Below are 19320 nucleotides of genomic sequence, written 5' to 3' on the forward strand. Positions count from 1 at the left end.
GGAGATTAAAAGGGGTAAAAAAAAAATAATGGATGGACCGTGCTATATTAGAAGCAAAAAAACTTGTTTTGATGAATTGGAACAGCTGCAAAAAGATTCCACTGAGAACATGGATTGATGATATGGGCAGATTAGCTACATACGAACGAATGGCATGTCATCGCAAATTAAGAATGGATAAATATGAAGAAATAACAAGTCTATCTTTCAGCTAAACTTTGAAACTCCCTGCCACTTGAAATCTGGAAGGCGCCTTCACTATGCACTTTTTGGTGCCTGCTAAAAACATCCTTTAGACAAGCCTCTCTGGGTGTTTAGAAAGTTGATGGACGTTTTAATCTATTGTTATTTTTATTGTTGTTCATTTCTCCTTTGGATAATTTTATTGCTTTGTATCTTGCACACTACTTTGACGGTTGTGGGTTGTTGTTCTTTCAACACTCAAGCAGTGTATAAACTTTACGAAAGAAGTAAATATTATCTGCACTGACTGGAAGGTGCTCTTCCACATTTAAGAAAAGGGACACCCCCTAATCGGATCCCAAGAGGTCAGACATTGAATCTGGAACCTTCTGCACACAAAGCGGATCCTTGGCCACTGAGCCAAAGTCCTGCCACAACATAGGTGGGGGATAAGTGTTCAGAGCCCTGGGCCCTCACTTGTGGGGTGCCTCAGGGCTCCGTCCTCTCCCCCATGCTTTTTAACATCTATATGAAGCCACTGGGAGAGATCATCAGGGGGTTTGGGCTGGGTGTTCATCATAGAATCATAGAGTTGGAAGAGACCACAAGGGCCATCGAGTCCAACCCCCTGCCAAGCAGGAAAACCATCAGAGCACTCCTGACATATGGTTGTCAAGCCTCTGCTTAAAGACCTCCAAAGGAGGAGACTCCACCACACTCCTTGGCAGCAAATTCCACTGTCAAACAGCTCTTACTGTCAGGAAGTTCTTCCTAATGTTTAGGTGGAATCTTCTTTCTTGTAGTTTGGATCCATTGCTCCGTGTCCGCTTCTCTGGAGCAGCAGAAAACAACCTTTCTCCCTCCTCTATGTGACATCCTTTTATATATTTGAACATGGCTATCATATCACCCCTTAACCTCCTCTTCTCCAGGCTAAACATGCCCAGCTCCCTTAGCTGTTCCTCATAAGGCATCGTTTCCAGGCCTTTGAATAATAATAATAATAATAAATTTTATTTATATCCCGCCCTCCCCAGCCAAAGCCGGGCTCAGGGCGGCTAACAACAATAAAATAATCAATCAAATAATCACACAATCTAAAAATTTCATTATAAAAATTAATTAAATCAAATTGATGGCAACCAATTAAGTAGAATTATGTGCAGGTTGCCAGAGGAGGGAGTCAGGCTGCGCCCTGACCAAAGGCCTGGCGGAACAACTCTGTCTTGCAGGCCCTGCGGAAAGATGTCAGGTCCCGCAGGGCCCTAGTCTCTTTTGACAGAGCATTCCACCAGTTTGGAGCTGCAGCCGAGAAGGCCCTGGCTCTAGTTGAGGCCAGCCTAACCTCTCTGAGGCCTGGGACCTTGAGGATGTTATTATTTGCAGACCGTAGGTTTCTCTGTGGGGCATACCAGGAGAGGCGGTCCCGTAGGTACGAGGGTCCTAGGCCGTATAGGGCTTTAAAGGTTAAAACCAGCACCTTAAACCTGATCCTGTACTCCACCGGGAGCCAGTGCAGCTGGTATAATACCGGATGAATGTGCTCTCGCAGCGAAGACCCCATAAGGAGTCTCGCCGCGGCATTCTGCACCCGCTGGAGTTTCTGGGTCAGTCTCAAGGGCAGCCCCACGTAGAGCGAGTTACAATAATCCAGTCTGGAGGTGACCGTCGCATGGATCACAGTGGCTAGGTCAGGACGAGAGAGATAAGGGGCCAACTGCTTAGCTTGGCGGAGATGAAAAAATGCCGCCTTTGTTATAGCTGTAATCTGCGACTCCATAGAGAGGGAGGTATCGAAGATTACACCCAAACTCTTAACGGACGGTGCTGGCACTAATTGCACCCCCGCAAGAGATGGGAGTTGCCCCCTCGATCCCATGTCGTCCCGCCCCAGCCAGAGGACCTCTGTCTTCGAAGGATTTAACTTCAACCGGCTCCCACGTAACCATCCAGCCACAGCTTCCAGACATCTGGTCAGTGTGTCTGGGGCCGAGTCAGGATGGCCATCCATCAACAGATAGAGTTGGGTGTCATCAGCATACTGATGGCAACCCAGCCCAAAACTCCGGACAAGCTGGGCGAGGGGGCGCATAAAGATGTTAAAAAGCATCGGGGAGAGAATTGCACCCTGAGGCACTCCACACACCAAGGAGTGGCGTGATGACAATTCCCCCCCAAGCGCCACCCTCTGTCCCCGACCAGAGAGAAACGAGCGCAGCCATTGAAGGACTGTGCCCTGGATCCCCACGTCGGCAAGGCGGTGGTCCAGGAGTTCGTGATCGACCATGTCAAAGGCTGCTGACAGATCTAGAAGAATCAGCAGCCCCGACCCGCCTCGATCCAGCTGTCTGCGGAGATCATCTGTTAGGGCGACCAGAGCCGTCTCGGTCCCATGACCAGCACGGAAGCCGGACTGGAATGGGTCCAGAGCAGATGTTTCATCCAGAAACCTACCAAGCTGTTCAGCAACCGCTCTCTCAATCACCTTACCCAGGAATGGAAGATTCGAGACCGGGCGGTAATTGGATAGATCTGAGGGATCTAATGATGTTTTCTTTAAGAGCGGACGCACCACCGCCTCCTTCAGTTCCCCTGGGAATATCCCGGTGCCAAGGGACAAATTGATGATATCCCCCAGGGGGCCCCGCACCTCGTCTGGACACGCTCTAATCAGCCATGACGGGCACGGGTCAAGAGGACAGGTGGTGGGCTTTCCAGCTTGGAGGAATCTGTCCACATCGGCTGGAGATATCCGGTCAAAGTGGTCCAATACTGGACCCGAGGACAGTCGAGGGGCCTCCAGTTCCTTTATTGTATCCAAATTGGCAGGGAGGTCATGGCGGAGCGACAGGACCTTCTCCACAAAAAAGCTTGCAAATGCCTCACAGCTGTGTGTCAGATTGTTATTTAAATTTGGCTGTCCTTCAAGGGACGTTAAAGACCGAATTATACTAAATAATTGCGCCGGGCGAGAGCTAGCGGATGCAATGGAGGCCGAGAAGTAAGACTTCTTAGCAGCCTTCACTGCCATCTCATAGGTTTTCATAAAAACCCTATAAGATGTTCTTGAGGCTCCGTCACGGGCACCCCGCCATACTCGCTCTAGCCGTCTGAGGTCCCGCTTCATTTTCCGAAGCTCCTCGGTAAACCAGGGAGCCCGGTTTCTGCGGGGTCGCAGAGGGCGCTTAGGTGCGATCTCATCGATGGCTGCCAGGAGCTGGGTATTCCAGCCCTCAACAAGCTCAGTCAATGAGTCGCCAGGGGGAGCATGGTCCCGCAAGGCTTGACGGAATCTATCCGGGTCCATCAGCCTCCGCGGGCGAGCCCAAATCGGCTCGCCACCTAAGCAGGGTGGGGGTGGAAAGTCAATCCTGGCTTTCAGAGCGTAGTGATCAGACCATGGCACCTTCATCGAAGGAGACATGATCACATCTATACCGGCGCCAAAGATCAAATCCAGCGTGTGGCCTGCTTGATGTGTGGGGCCCGAAACAAACTGGGAGAGCCCTAGTGTCGCCATGGAAGACACCAGGTCCAGAGCCTGTGAGGAGGGAGTGGCATCAGCGTGGAAGTTGAAGTCTCCCAATACCAATAGGTTAGGGAACTCCAAGGCCCAGCCGGCCACCGCCTCCAGCAGGCCTGACAGGGTGGCTGCTGGTGCGCTAGGTGGCCGGTACACCAGCCAGACAGCCAAGCTCTCCTCGGAGCCCCACACTAGGCCAACACATTCAATGCCGGGGATCGATGGCGATGGTAGAGCCCTGAAAGAACAATCTTCCCGGATTAATACTGCCACCCCTCCCCCCCGGCCCACAGTCCGTGACTGGTGGAGGACGGAGAAACCCGGGGGCGCCATCTCTCGTAAGGTAACAGTTACCCCTTCGCGCACCCAGGTCTCCGTCACACAAGCCAGGTCAACTACCTGCGAGATAAAGAAATCTCGCAGGGTAGCAGTTTTGTTGCCTATAGACCTGGCATTGCACAACACCAGTGAAGGAGGTGAGTAATCCTTGCTCACCCTACCCTCGTCTCTCGGGATGGGGCGCAGATTGGAAGGGGTACGAGCATATCCATATCTCGATCCCCTTCGCCTATAACATCTGCCCCCACCGCCATACCTCCCTCGCCCCTCCACGGTCGCAATCCCAAGCCTCATACTAACCTCCATTTTGGTTGCCCTCCTCTGGACACGTTCCAGTTTGTCAGTGTCCTTCTTGAACTGTGCTGCCCAGAACTGGACACAGTACTCCAGGTGAGGTCTGACCAGAGCAGAATACAGTGGCACTATTACTTCCCTTGATCTAGATGCTATACTCCTATTGATGCAGCCCAGAATTGCATTAGCTTTTTTAGCTGCCGCGTCAGTAATGCAGATGATACCCAGCTCTACCTCTCCTTCAAATCAGAACCAGTGAAGGTCCTGTGTGAGTGTCTGGAGGCGGTTGGAGGATGGATGGCGGCTAACAGATTGAGGTTGAATCCTGACAAGACAGAGTCTTCTAAGAGTCAGAGTATTGTTTATTTCCTTGACATCTGATAGGAGGGCGTTCCACAGGGCGGGCGCCACCACTGAGAAGGCCCTCTGCCTGGTTCCCTGTAACCTCACTTCTCGCAATGAGGGAACCACCAGAAGGCCCTCAGTGCTGGACCTCAGTGAACGATGAGGGTGGAGATGCTCCTTCAGGTATACAGGGCCAAAGCCTTTTAGGACTTTAAAGGTTATATTTATAGTATCAAAATATGGGGGGAGGGGGGTTGTATGTTACTATATTTGCTATTGTTTTGCTATGTTATTGTGAAATGGTTTTGCAGCGTCTCTTTCAAATGCATACTCTACCAGCTTTGCTGGTAAGCTGCTTTGAGCATAATTTTTTGGGGGTGGAAACTTGGCATGCAAATAAAACGAAAGAGTGAAAATGAATGAAATGATGAACGTACTTTTCAGTGTGTGTGTGTGTGTGTGTTTTCTGACATTTCCATTGGCCCCTTCTACAGTGGTACCTCAGGTTACATACGCTTCAGGTTACATACGCTTCAGGTTACAGACTCCGCTAACCCTGAAATAGTGCTTCAGGTTAAGAGCTTTGTTTCAGGATGAGAACAGAAAGCGTGCTCTGGCGGCGCAGCAGCAGCAGGAGGCCCCATTAGCTAAATTGGTGCTTCAGGTTAAGAACAGTTTCAGGTTAAGTACGGACCTCCGGAACGAATTAAGTACTTAACCTGAGGTACCACTGTACTTCCAGGATAGAACTACTTCCAGGATGGTCTGCATGGGGTTGCCAAGTCTTCATCCGTCCAGCGACTGACCAGACCAAGACCAGCTTAGCTCTGGCAAAATGGTGACCTCAAATTCCCTGGGCATATCTACATGGTGCCTAGGGAACAACTTGCGCCTTAATATCAGCAAGACAAAGGAGATGGTGTTGGACTTTCGGAGGAAGAGAGGAGAACTAGCCCCGCTGTACACTGGGGAGGGCTGTGTGGGGAGAGTCTCTTCCTTTAAATTCCTAGGAGTTTATCTCAGTGAAGACCTTACTTGGAAAATCAATACAACCCAGGTGGTTAAGGAAGCCCAACAGAGACTCCATCTCCTCAGAGTATTGCGAAAGAACGATGTCAATCAACATCTGATGATCTCCTTCTACCGGTCCACAATAGAAAGTGTCCTTTCACACTGCATCACGGTGTGAGACGCTGGTTGGACACCAACTTATATGAAGTGCCTACAGAGGGTGGTAAATACAGCACAAGATATTATGGGCTGTCCCGTGAATCTGCTGGATGAAATAGTGGAATAACGTTGCCTCAGGAGAGTGAGGAAAATTCTCAGGGATGATTCACACCCTGGCCGGCACTTTCTTGATCTCCTGCCCTCGGGCAGAAGATATAGAAGCCGGATTAGTCGCACCAACAGGGTAAAGAACAGCTTCTATCCGTGGGCTATTAGGCTGCTGAAGGAAAAGATAACAACAGGGCAACTGACTTTCGGGTTTGGTGGGTGTGTTGTCAGTGAACGAGGGGAATTAAGACTAAGAGAGCTGAGTGGGGGGTGTTCGTGTAATCTCACTGCATACAAGTTGTACAAGTGACAATAAAGTATTTCAATTTCAAAGGTTGCCTTGCTACACTCTCACCCCAGCCAGTAAGAGACCAGGGAGGCAGTCAATTCATACCTTTTAGACATATCTTGGTAACAGCAATGATCACACTGTTAAGGCCTCAGATCGGTTGGCAAAGTTCAGTTCCTCCTCCTCCTCTTGTAAAAAAGAAGGATTCACAAGCAAAAATGATTTTGAAGGGTATATCTCGATCTGAAGTGGCTACATGAGATTTCAGAACTAGGGGTTCCCTCTCTGGTGAGTCAGTGTGTTTGGCTGTTAACCAGACAGTTGGCGGTTTGAGCCCACCCAGGTTTGAGTCCTGCAACGCAGGGGGTTAGACTAGATGCCCTTGGGGTCCCTTCCAACTCTCCCATTCTATGAATCTATTATTCCTCTCTGTGTGCCCCCACCCCACCCCCAGTTCCCATTTTAATTTATTTTACTTTATGGAAGATATTATTTTGCACTTACACTTCAGTGTTCTCCATCTTTTACTGCTGCTTTCTTTCCTTTCTTTTTCAATGTAATTATATTATTATTATTATTATTATTATTATTATTATTATTATTATTATTATTATTACAAAGTAATAATCATAAATAGATGGGACATGGGTGGCGCTGTGGGTTAAACCACAGAGCCTAGGACTTGCCAATCAGAAGGTTGGCGCTTCAAATCCCCGTGACAGTGTGAGCTCCCGTTGCTCGGTCCCTGCTCCTGCCAACCTAGCAGTTCGAAAGCACGTCAAAGTGCAAGTAGATAAATAGGTACTGCTCCGGCGGGAAGGTAAACGGCGTTTCCGTGCGCTGCTCTGGTTCGCCAGAAGCGGCTTAGTCCTGCTGGCCACATGACCCAGAAGCTGTATGCCAGCTCCCTCAGCCAATAATGTGAGATGAGCGCCGCAACCCCAGAGTCGGTCACGACTGGACCTAATGGTCAGGGGTCCCTTTACCTTTACCTTAATAATCATAAATTAATCAATATAGCCTCAGAATAATTTCTCCTGCTTATTCCCCGTCTTACCTTAATGGCACATGCTCATTTATCATTAATAGCTATATCCCACACCTCTTCATGCCATTCTTCCATTTTATATTCTGCTTGCCCCGTCCACTTCCTGGCTATAATAATACAGTCATACTTCGGGTTGAATATGCTTCATGTTGAGCATTTTCGAGTTGCACTCCACGGCAACCGGGAAGTAACGAAGCGCATTACTTCCGGGTTTTGCCGCTCGCGCATGCGCAGACGCTCAAAATGACGTCACACGCATGCGCAGAAGCGGCGAAAAGCGACACACGCATGCGCAGGCGTGCCGTCGCTAGTTACGTTTGCTTCTGGATGCGAACGGGGCTCCGGAACGGATCACGTTCGCATCCCGAGGTACCACTGTACTGCTGCTTTCTGCCTTCATCCTTGCGGGCTGTTTTTAAACCGCCCAGTTTACGAGGGTGTTTTAAAATTTCTTTTTGGACAAAATAAGGCCACCGACTTTTGCAAAAGCTTTATTGAGACATAAGAGCTGGAAGAGATGTGTGGAAACTCTCGAAGGGCCGACTCTTTAGCCTGGAGAAGAGGAGGTTAAGGGGTGATATGATAGCCATGTTCAAATATATAAAAGGATGTCACATAGAGGAGGGAGAAAGGTTGTTTTCTGCTGCTCCAGAGAAGCGGACACGGAGCAATGGATCCAAACTACAAGAAAGAAGATTCCACCTAAACATTAGGAAGAACTTCCTGACAGTAAGAGCTGTTCGACAGTGGAATTTGCTGCCAAGGAGTGTGGTGGAGTCTCCTCCTTTGGAAGTCTTTAAGCAGAGGCTTGACAACCATATGTCAGGAGTGCTCTGATGGTGTTTCCTGCTTGGCAGGGGGTTGGACTCGATGGCCCTTGTGGTCTCTTCCAACTCTATGATTCTATGATTCTTCGCTCGTTGAGACTTTACATCAGGATGGAATAGCCTCGGTTGTATCTCCTGGACCAGTCCGTGATTCTTTGGAGACTGGAGAAGGACAGAGAGAAGAGGTTGGCTGAGGCTACGTTGCTAACAGCGAGATTTCTTGCAGCGACGTTTCCGTCGGTGACGATGAGGGATACTTGCTATTGCACTCCCGCACCCAGGCCTCCACCTCAGAACCCATCTGCCATTGACGCATACGCACTGGGAACAGCTCCACCTTGCCTGCAACAGGAAGAGCGGTGAGGATTTTAATAGCAAAAAATTGGAAAGGTGATGTAATCTGCAGAAAAACTGATTGGCAGGCAAAGAGGATAGGATATTCAGAACTTGCAAGGATGACTGGGAGAATAAGAGGCAATTCTAACCAGAAATTTAGTAAAGATTGGAGAATGTTCAAAGAATATCTTAAAAAGCACTGTAATGACACAAATCTCCTGGCAGATTTGGATTGAATCTTGAAGTTTGAGGAAATTATGAAGTAAAAATTTTTTCGTGGTAATTAACTGAAAAGAATAATAAATATGAAGTATGTATAGACTAGTAAGGTATAAAAATCACAGTGAGGTGAATCGGAAGTTAAAGGGTATGTAAGGTCAAATGAGGTGTGGTTAGTCAGTGTCTATGGTCTGCTTATGTTGTCTTTCGTGGGTTGTTTTTTTCACTTTCTATGTAAATAGTTTTGTAATAAAGAATCTTTTTAAAATAAAATAAAAAGTTAAAATAACGAATTGTATAAATTTGGAAATATAAATAAAAAATGAAAATAAAAGAAGGAAAGAAGAATGTGGTAGAGTGAAGTGAGAGGCAGATGGGGCTCATCCACCTGGGCAGGTAGCCCATCTCTGAGAAGGAAAAGTCCGATTCTAAACCAGACTGCCTTGTTAGGATACTGCTGTGCGCTGAACATGGGTCTAGCCCTGAACTGAGTTCGGAAGCTGCCTCTAGTACAGTGGTGCCCCGCAAGACGAATGCCTCGCAAGACGGAAAACTCGCTAGACGAAAGCGTTGTCCGTTTTGGAGGTGCTTCGCAAAACGAATCTCCTATGGGCTTGCTTTGCAAGACGACAATGTCTTGCGAGTTCCTGCTGGTTTTTTTCCCCTCCCCCACCCCTTTTTCTAAGCTACTAAGCCGCTTATCAGCTGATCCGATCAGCAGATAAGCTGCTAAAAGCTGCTAATAGCGCTAATCCTCTAATCCGTCAATGGGCTTGCTTTGCAAGACGAAAAAAACGCTAGACAAAGAGAATCACAGAACGGATTCTTTTCGTCTTGGGAGGCACCACTGTATAGAAAACAGCAGCTAGGTGGGGCTCATTGAGACTCTGGCAGGACACACACCCCTTGGACTAATAATAATAATAATAATTTATTATTTATTATTTATACCCCGCCCATCTGGCTGGGTCTCCCCAGGCACCCTGGGCAGCTTCCAACAAAGTATTAAAATACAGTGGTCTGTTAAACATTGAAAGCTTCCCTAAAGAGGGCTGCCTTCAGATGTCTTCTAAAAGTCTGGTAGTTGTTTTTCTCTTTGACATCTGATGGGAGGGTGTTCCACAGGGCGGGCGCCACCACCGAGAAGGCCCTCTGCCTGGTTCCCTGTAACTTGGCTTCTCGCAGGGAGGGAACCGCCAAAAGACCCTCGGAGCTGGACCTCGGTGTCCTGGCAGAACGATGGGAGTGGAGACGCTCCTTCAGGTATACTGGGCCGATGCCATTTAGGGCTTTCAAGGTCAGCACCAACACTTTGAATTGTGCTCGGAAACGTACTGGGAGCCAATGTAGATCTTTCAAGACGGGTGTTATATGGTCTTGGCGGTCGCTCCCAGTCACCAGTCTAGCTGCCACATTCTGGATTAGTTGTAGTTTCCGGGTCACCTTCAAAGGTAGCCCCACATAGAGCACATTGCAGTTGTCCAAGCGGGAGATAACCAGAGCCTAAGGCGAAACAGCTGCCTAGGCAGCCTTTAAGCCCCCAAGCTGTGCCCAAATTTCTATTGCAAGGGTAGGATAAAGGTAAAGGGACCCCTGGCCATTAGGTTCAGTCGTGACCGACTCTGGGGTTGCGGCTCTCATCTCGCTTTACTGGCCGAGGGAGCCGGCGTACAGCTTCCGGGTCATGCGGCCAGCATGACTAAGCCACTTCTGGCGAACCAGAGCAGTGCACGGAAATGCCCTTTACTTTCCCGCCGGAGCGGTACCTATTTATCTACTTGCACTCTGACGTGCTTTCGAACTGCTAGGTTGGCAGGAGCGGGGACTGAGCAATGGGAGCTCACCCCGTCACGGGGATTCGAACCACTGACCTTCTGATCGGCAAGTCCTAGGCTCTGTGGTTTAACCCACAGCACCACCCGCATGGCGGGTTGTAAAGGATATAAAGGACCAAATCATTCGTGTGCCCCCACCAGCTCTCCATCCTCACCTGTATCTCCTGCTTGGCTGCATCCTTCGGGCCTTCATCGCCTTCCACCAAAATTGCCACTCTTGAATTTGCGTCTTCTGGTGGGGCGGCAGCCCCTCTCAGCACCAAGCCCACCACTAGCCCCAACAGCAGCCAGACGCACCGCATCACCCTCGAGGTGCTCCGAGGCCCCGCACGACTCTTCGCGTCCAGATTTGGGGAGGGGAGAAGCTCCTGTTGATGGCGGAGGAGGTACGGGGACAGAATGAGCCCCCAGAAGGAGAGATTTGGAGGGGAATGCGTTCTGCAAGCGGGAAGGAAGTTTCCAAAGCGACCGCTTGTGCTGGAAAGGGGAACTAAATTCAAGGACTAAGTTGGGTAAGAATCTAGGAGAAGAGGCATGGTACTAGTTTGTTACGGAAATGACAGGGGGGGCACATCTTTAAAGTTACAATGTTATAAAAGGTCCATGGATAATAATGGCTTGAAGGTCCCAGGCCCTAAGGAAGCCAGATTATCCTCCACCAGGGCCAGGGCCTTCTCAGTGGTGGCTCTGACCTGGTGGAATGCTCTGTCCCACTAGACTAGGGTCCCTGCAGGACTTGATCTCCTTCCGCAGGGCCTGTAAGACAGAGCTATTCTGCCTGGCCTTCAGTTTGAATTAGCCTGATCCTCTATTCCCTTTTCCCTTTCCTCTTCTATGAAGAAACCCTTTCTGGGACCCACATTTAAATTCTTCCATGGTCTTCTTGCTGGCCTTAGTAGGACCAGCTTGGCCAGTTAGCCCTGGTGATCATTTGAGGTCTACTGACTGGGTTTGTTTGTTTGCTTGCTTGCTTGTTTCCCCAAATGACCCCTGAATTTTTGAATTTTATTGATATTGATGATGCTGTTTTATGCTGTTTTTAAGTCGCATTTTAATCAGTGTTTTATATTTGCTGTTAGCCACCCTGAGCCCGGTTTTTAAACAAGGAAGGGCGGGGTATAAATAAAAATTTATTAGTTATTATTATTAAATATTATGCCTGAATGTATCCTTTCGACTTGACAGCTCAGGGAAGATACCTAGCTTTATAAATCCGTGCAAAATCCAAACTTTAACCGAATCTCCTCATTCCTATTAGGATATTTCCATTCCCCCTTAAAAGGGAGCAGGCTGTGAGCCACAGAGTCTGCGTATTTCCTGTTCACAGGATGTTTATGTTTCTATTGCTTTCGTTTCTCTCTCTGTCTGGAGACACTGACACAGGCAGTCATGGTTTTCTTTGTTCTGATCAACGCTGAATAAAACTTGTAAATAATGCTCTCCTGAGTGCGACTTTTGCTGTGAATTATCTGCTGATAGAGTGTGCATGAGCTCCGGAATGTGGCAAGCTATTTCAGGAAACTCATGTCGCAAATTGCTGATACTGCGTGCCTATGGGAGATCGATGGATCATCCGGCAGACGGCTTGGGGCCATGATGGACTTTATCTCCCTGGCAGTATCCCAACAATTCCAATGCCATTTTAACCCTTAAAGAAAGGTGAATTTGGGCTCCACCTATCTCCGTGAACCAAGAAGCAGGAAATCACGTAGGCAGCAGGAACAGGGCATCCCGCCATAATTCCCCAAGCGTGAGAACACATACAAGGCCCCCCACCCAGGAAGTGACCAGGGGGGCAACACTAGACATCCGCAGAGGCAGTTGTTCTGAAAGCCCATCTCCAGACAAGTCCCGAGGGCAAGGAGATGTCAAGAGTTTTATTATTCTTTCAGTGATGGGTCCTTAAGAGGTGTTGGGAAAGGTGTTTGATAAAGTGACCTAATGTTGAACTTGTGTAACCCTTGTATACCCCTCCCCATTTGTGACATGCTAGTGACAAGCCACGCAGGTGGTGCTGTGGTCTAAACCACAAAGCCTAGGACTTGCCGATCAGAAGGTCGGTGGTTCGAATCCCCGCGACGGGGTGAGCTCCCGTTACTCAGTCCCTGCTCCTGCCAACCTAGCAGTTCGAAAGCACGTCAAAGTGCAAGTAGATAAATAGGTACCACTCTGGCGGGAAGGTAAACGGTGTTTCCGTGTGCTGCTCTGGTTCGCCAGAAGCGGCTTAGTCATGCTGGCCACATGACCCAGAAGCTGTACGCCGGCTCCCTCGGCCAATAAAGCGAGATGAGCGCCGCAACCCCAGAGTCGGCCACGACTGGACCTAACGGTCAGGGGTCCCTTACCTTTTTTTAGTGATGTAGTGCTGATGTATCAATGATGCTGCTCGAATTGTATTCTGGGGGAAAGAGGGAGGTTTTAAAACAGGGTGTCGCCCAGTGTTCGGGGTTCTTACTCTAAGATTACCAGATGTTTCCCTGATTTACGAATCAGTCCCCATACAAAATCCATTGAAGTTGAAAAGTGTCCCCGGATTCATTGAAAAAAAATCTGGTAACCTTATCTTACTCCTGTGGGGACCTGTTGCGCAACAATAAAGATCATGGTCTACTGACTGCTGTTTTGCTCCAAATTGCTTGGCTGGAACTTCCCCTCAGGAGCATGCCCGCCCTGGGCAGCGCGGAAATATGCTCTGCCACTACTTAATGGCACATGTTAAGTAAAGGTAAAGGGACCCCTGACCATTAGGTCCAGTCTTGACTGACTCTGGGGTTGCGGCGCTCATCTCGCTTTACTGGCCGAGGGAGCCATTGTACAGCTTCCGGGTCATGTGGCCAGCAGGACTAAGCCGCTTCTGGCGAACCAGAACAGCGCACGGAAACACCGTTTACCTTCCCGCCGGAGTGGTACCTATTTATCTACTTGCACTTTGACATGCTTTTGAACTGCTAGGTTGGCAGGAGCAGGGACTATCGCGGGGATTCGAACCGCCGACCTTCCGGTCGGCAAGCCCTAGGCTCTGTGGTTTAACCCACAGCACCACCCGCGTCCCTATGGCACATATTAATTTATCTTTAATAGCTATATCCCACACCTCTTTATGCAATTCTTCCAATTTATATTCCGCCTGCCCCTTCCACTTCCCAGCTATAAGAATACGGCTGCTTTATGCCTTCATCCTTGCGAGCTGTTTTTAAGCTGCCCCGCTTACGAGGGTGTTTTTAAATTTATTTTCAGACAAAACAAGGCCACCGACTTTTGCAAATGCTTTATTGAGACATAAGAGCTGGAAGCACCACAAGGAACCTCTGCAAGAGCTGACTCTTCGCTCGTTGAGACTTTGCATCTGGGTGGAATATCCTCGGTTGCATCTCCTGGACTAGTCTGTGCTTCTTTGGAGACTGGAGGGGGGCAGAGAGAAGAGGGTCTGCCAAGGGTATGTTGCTAACAGGGAGTGTTCTTGCAGCGACCTTTCCGTGCCTCATGTTTAGGGATACCTCCTTTCCATGCGTCATGTACAGGGATACCTCCTGCTATAGTACTGCCGCATCCAGGCCTCCAGGTCAGAACCCATGTGCCATTGACGCATACGCACTCGGAACAGATGCTCCTTGCCTGCAACAGAAAGAGCCAAGGTTGGCAATGAGGATAATAATAATAATAATAATAATAATAATAATAATAATAATAATAATAATAATAATAATTTATTATATATACCTCGCCCATCTGGCTGAGTTTCCCCAGCCACTCTGGGCGGCTCCCAGTCGAGTGTTAAAAACAATACAGCATTAAATATTAAAAACTTCCCTGAACTGGGCTGCCTTCAGATGTCTTTTAAAGAGAAGATAGGTGCTTCTTTCCTTGACATCTGAAGGGAGGGCGTTCCACAGGGCGCCACTACTGAGAAGGCCCTGTGCCTGGTTCCCTGTAACCTCACTTCTCACAGGGAGGGAACCACCAGAAGGCCCACGGCGCTGGATCTCAGTGTCCGGGCTGAACGATGGGGGTGGAGACGCTCCTTCAGGTATACTGGGCCTTTGAGGCCATTTAGGGCTTTAAAGGTCAGCACCAACACTTTGAATTGTGCTTGGAAATGTACTGGGAGCCAATGTAGGTCTTTCAGGACTGGTGTTATGTGGTCTTAGGGGCTGCTCCCAGTCACCAGTCTAGCTGCTGCATTCTGGATTAATTGCAGTTTCCGAGTCACCTTCAAAGGTAGCCCCACGTAGAGCGCATTGCAGTAGTCCAAGCGGGAGATAATCAGAGCATGCACCTCTGGCGAGACAGTCTGCGGGCAGGGAGGGTCTCATCCTGCGTACCAGATGGAGCTGGTAGACAGCTGCCCTGGACACAGAATTGACCTGTGCCTTCATGGACAGCTGTGAGTCCAGAATGACTCCCAGGCTGCGCACTCCCAGGATGGGGTGAAAACAGTGTGACCAGCAACGGGTGTGGGGTCTGAGCCCCCTAAGCAGGGCCAGCGACAGGTTCATTGAAGGATCCATTCAAGTTGGCACGCTCTCCTCCACGGGTGGTTTTTAACCAGACGCTGGGTGGCTATTTTAGCCATCATTTTAGGGGGGTGAATCTTTGCAAATTTCTTCACTGAGTGGCCTTCAAAGTGTGGGAGGTTTTTGGGTATGAGGAATTCAAGTCTATTCTTATTTTTGTGACTGGGCAACATTTAGCTTGGCATCATCCTCAATTTATTTATTCCACACCCATCTGGCTGGGCTTCTAGCAAAATATTAAAATACAACAATTCATCAAATATTAAAAGCTTCCCTAAACAGGGCTGCCTTCAGATGTCTTCTAAAAGTCAGATACAGTGGTACCTCGGGTTACATATGCTTCAGGTTACATACACTTCAGGTTACAGACTCCACTAACCCAGAAATAGTGCTTCAGGTTAAGAACTTTGCTTCAGGATAAGAACAGAAATCGGGCTCCGGCGGCGCCGCGGCAGCAGGAGGCCCCATTAGCTAAAGTGGTAAACTAGATGCACCTAGTTTTTGGAGGAGGAAAACAAGACAAAAAATATTCTGAATCTCAGAAGCCAGAACAGCAAGAGGGATCGCTGTGCAGTGAAAGCAGCAATCCCTCTTGCTGTTCTGGCTTCTGGGATAGCTGCGCAGCCTGCATTCGCCCCATAAGATGCACACACATTTCCCCTTACTTTTTAGGAGGGAAAAAGTGAGTCTTATAGAGCAAAAAATACGGTACTTAACCCGAGGTACCACTGTAGTTGTTTATTTCTTTGACATCTGGTGGGAGGGCGTTCCACAGGGCGGGCGCCACCACCGAGAAGGCCCTCTGCCTGGTTCCCTGTAACCTCACTTCTCGCAGGGAGGTAAATGCTAGAAGGCCCTCGGAGCTGGACCTCAGTGTCCGGGCAGAACGATGGGGGTGGAGACGCTCCTGCCTTCTAAATTTGATGGAGAAGCATATTAACTGCTTTCAGAAAACCAAAGAACTTTAATGTTGCCTTCTTGAAATGTCAGGCAGGCAGTGCTAAACAATAATAGCGGCAATAAATAATAATAATATAATTGCAAGTACTTGGCAATCACGTTTAGTGATTTCTGTTCAGGTTTACACACATTGCGCTTGCCCAGCAAGACCAAATCATTATCTGGAATCGGCAAGATGAACTGTTTCAAAAGGACTGGAGCAAATTTATATTCTTTATGAAAGAAAATGGTAAACATTTGAAAATGTTTGTAGGTTTGAACTGAAACGCTTTGTAATGTGAAAATAAGGAACTGGTTTATGTATAAGGAGGCAATTATTATAAAAAAGCAGAAGTTTTAAGGTAAAAAAGTGGTTGTAGAAATGCGAGAATTTAGTAAAAGATGTTTGGAAGTCAGAAAGAAGGAGGGAAGGAAGTCAATGCTCTTTTGAGCAATGCTTTAAGTTATAGATCCGTGTAATGAGATGTAAATAAATATGGAAACTTAATAAAAAATATTTTTAAAAAACCAATAATAGCGGCAATCGATATGATTGCAAACCCTTGGCAATTATGTTTAGTGATTTCTGTTCCGGTTTACACACATTGTGCTTGCCCAGCAAGACCAAATCACGTTCCCTTCACCAAAATACCTTTTGTATTCCCAAGCCGGGATAGAACTTTTTGGCACCTCTCGTTTTGGGAAGCTAAAGGCTGAAAAAATTGACATGACCTATGAGACGGCCGGGGATTCTTTAGCTGCGATTCCTGCATCACGGGGACTTGGGCCAGTCCACACATGAGGCAAGGCGAGGTAACTGCCTCAGGCAGCAGAATCCACAGCGGCAGAAGATACAGCCTTCAAGGAATTCATCACTTGGTACAGGAGCCACCAGCAGTGGCGTAGCAAGGTGAGGTGGTACCCGGTGCAAAAAAATTTTTTTAAAAATTGTCACACACCCCCATTGAAATTCCCCCTTCCTCCCTCCAACTCCCCCATCAGAGGAAGCCTTGCAGGCAGCTATCTGATGTATTTCCCGCCTTCTCCCCCTCTCTCCCTCCATCAGATAGCTGCCTGCGCAGCTTTCTTTGAGGTGTTATATGGTCTTGGCGGCCACAACCCTATCTCAGGAAGTTTTGGGGTCCGAATGTAGCTCTCCTAATCCACAGGGGCTGTGATGGCCTGGGAATCGGATTTAGAGGCTGAACCTGAGGAATCCCAGCCTGTACAGGAGTCCCTGCCTCCAGGGCCGGCTGAGCTGGGGCAGGGGCTTGAATCTGAAGGGTCCTCACCTGTGCTGGGTCCTCAGGTGCAGGCACCAGCTGAGTCTGCTCTGGCTCCTGAGGTGATGGAGGACCCATTGCCTGCAGGTGCTCCACTCTCCGCCCCATCAGAGGAAGCTGAGGTTGCCTCTGGGTCCAGTAACCCTCCAGCCTCTCCTGAGCTGCAGAGGCTCAGGGCAGAGAGGCGGAGGGAACTAGGTTCCTGCAGGAGGAGTGCTCACCTCCAGGCCAGGAGAGGCGAGTCACCTGTGGACTGGGGCCGCCCTATGCCTCAGGGCAGATAAAGGCCAGCCCTCCCAGCCCCAGGTTGCGGGAGCAACATCGTTGGTTACCTGTTCCTGCCGGCACCCTGTCCTGCTTTCTGCCAGAGTTCCTGACCACGCCCGACTCCCTGCCTTGGACCCCGCTTTAGACTCGGACTGGACACAGACCACGCTGCACAGTAACCCCCCCCCCCGAACCAGCACAGGGGCAGAAGATACAGCCTTCAAGGAATTCATCACTTGGTGCAGGAGCCGCCGGCAGTGGCGTAGCAAGGTGAGGTGGTACCCGGTGCAAAAAAAAAAAAATTGTCAACCCCCCGCATTGAAATTCCCCCTTCTTCCCTCCAACTCCCCCATCAGAGAAAGCCTTGCAGGCAGCTATCTGATGTATTTCCCGCCTTCTCCCCCTCTCTCCCTCTATCAGATAGCTGCCTGCGCAGCTTTCTTTGAGAGGGGTGGAGGGAGGAAGGAAGGGGGAGAAGGCAGGATATACACCAGATAGCTGCTTGCAGGGCGATCGGCACGCATCTTGCAGGGGGTTGGACTAGATGACCCTCGGGTCCCTTCTGTTATGCACTGAAGTTCTCACCCTGGGCCAGCAGGGGGGTACTGTAGATAGTTTTCACTCAGGTCCACATATGCAAATAAGGAATAAGGAGTGACGTTCAGTGATTGGATAGTTACAGAAAGTGGTTACTGTTGCGTTGTACTGGAGCTCTATATAAGCAGGCTGGCTGAACCCTTCAGTTCAGTTCTGTTCTGGCCTGTGAATAAACAAGAGCTGTCTGAAGAATTGCTGTGTCGCCTGATATGTTCACCCACAACTTAACACCTTCCAATTCTACGATTCTATGATTCTACAATAGCTGGCATATGTGAACAAGCCACAATTTCCTCAATCCAGATGTAATGTGTGTTTTTTATCATCATCATCCTCAAGCCTTTATTGGCATCACTTACAAACATCCAGAATAAATAGTCCAGTGCGATCTCGTCGCCATTTCAACAATACAGTATTTTTTAATTTAATTTTATTTTATCTATTTCATAGGATTGATATACTGCTTAGGGGTAAACCCCCAAAGCAGCTTACAAAATGAGCATAAAAAAATATTATAAAGTAAAAACCCAGCTGTTTAAAACATCCAGAGAAATAGTTGAAATCAACGATAAGCTGAAAACCGATTAAAACACAGACTAGCCTTCTACATATCTTTGTGGGCTCGCCCTGGAATATAGTGTTTTTAACAGGTGCTTTTGATGCTTTTGAATTCTGGTGCTGGAGGAGACTCTTGAGAGTCTGCAAGAAGATCAAACCTCTCCATTCTGAAGGAAATCACCCCTGAGTGCTCACTGGAAGGACAGATCCTGAAACTGAGGCTCCAATACCTTGGCCACCTCATGAGAAGAGAAGACTCCCTGGAAAAGACCCTGATGTTGGGAAAGATGGAGGGCAGAAGGAGAAAGGGACAACAGAAGACAAGATGGTTGGGCAGTGTTCTCGAAGCTACCAGCATGAGTTTGACCAAACTGCGGGAGGCAGTGGAAGACAGGAGTGCCTGGCATGCTCTGGTCCAGGGGGTCACGAAGAGTCGGGCACGACTAAACGACTAAACAGCAACAACAGGTGCAGAAAGAGAACAGTGAAGACACCCTTCTGATTTCAACAGGCAGGCAGTTCTGAAGTGTGGGTGCGGCCAAACAAAAAGATTCTTAGAAATTCGGAATGAACATTATGTGACTCTTGCAACAGTGCCAGGAATCTTAGAGGAAATTCCCAGGTGAATCATCCAGCGAGACAACTC

General features: G+C 48.7%; 2 long non-coding RNA genes across 2 annotated transcripts in view; both read right to left on the bottom strand.

Annotated features, from left to right (window-relative positions):
- LOC308569732 overlaps nt 1-19320 on the bottom strand; it is a 317777-nt gene that overhangs the window by 285999 nt on the left and 12458 nt on the right. The gene's annotated exons all lie outside the window — the stretch shown is intronic.
- On the bottom strand, nt 13770-18921 carry LOC308569784. Its single transcript, XR_014000850.1, has 2 exons — nt 18105-18921; nt 13770-14131 (listed from the first exon to the last, which is right to left on the bottom strand). It is a non-coding gene; the product is annotated as an uncharacterized lncRNA (long non-coding RNA).

The sequence above is a fragment of the Podarcis bocagei genome, assembly GCF_964188305.1.
Source record: "Podarcis bocagei genome assembly, chromosome: 12".
Classification (NCBI taxonomy): Eukaryota; Metazoa; Chordata; class Lepidosauria; order Squamata; family Lacertidae; genus Podarcis; species Podarcis bocagei.